The sequence below is a fragment of the Lolium rigidum genome, chromosome 5 (assembly GCF_022539505.1).
Source record: "Lolium rigidum isolate FL_2022 chromosome 5, APGP_CSIRO_Lrig_0.1, whole genome shotgun sequence".
Classification (NCBI taxonomy): Eukaryota; Viridiplantae; Streptophyta; class Magnoliopsida; order Poales; family Poaceae; genus Lolium; species Lolium rigidum.
The window spans coordinates 232,566,387-232,566,749 of record NC_061512.1 but is presented as its reverse complement, the minus strand read 5'-3'; positions in this window follow the sequence as shown (position 1 = coordinate 232,566,749).

The window sequence follows — 363 nt, the reverse complement described above, 5'->3', positions numbered from 1 at the left end:
AGCTTACATTAGCTGATCGACGTGTAAAACAGATAATGCTAATTGTCCATTCTTGAGCCAAGCAGGTTTTATTCTGAAATGTAAGTTTCTCGATCAGTTGTTGATTCTGCGACATTTGTGCACAATATATGAGAATAACCACCTAAGTGTGTATTTTCTTTGCACAACAGACGGGTTGAAAAAAGCATGGAAATCATGTCCTGGCTACTTTCATTTTCTTGCTGGAAACTCTGGAAACCGAGAAGAAGTTTTAGAGAATCAGGTTCCTCCCGTTGTACGTGTGTACGTGCTGTTAGTTCTAGTTCGAGTATGGAGGGTGTGTGTGTTTTTCTTAAATAAGGGATTTCCCCCGATTTCTATTAC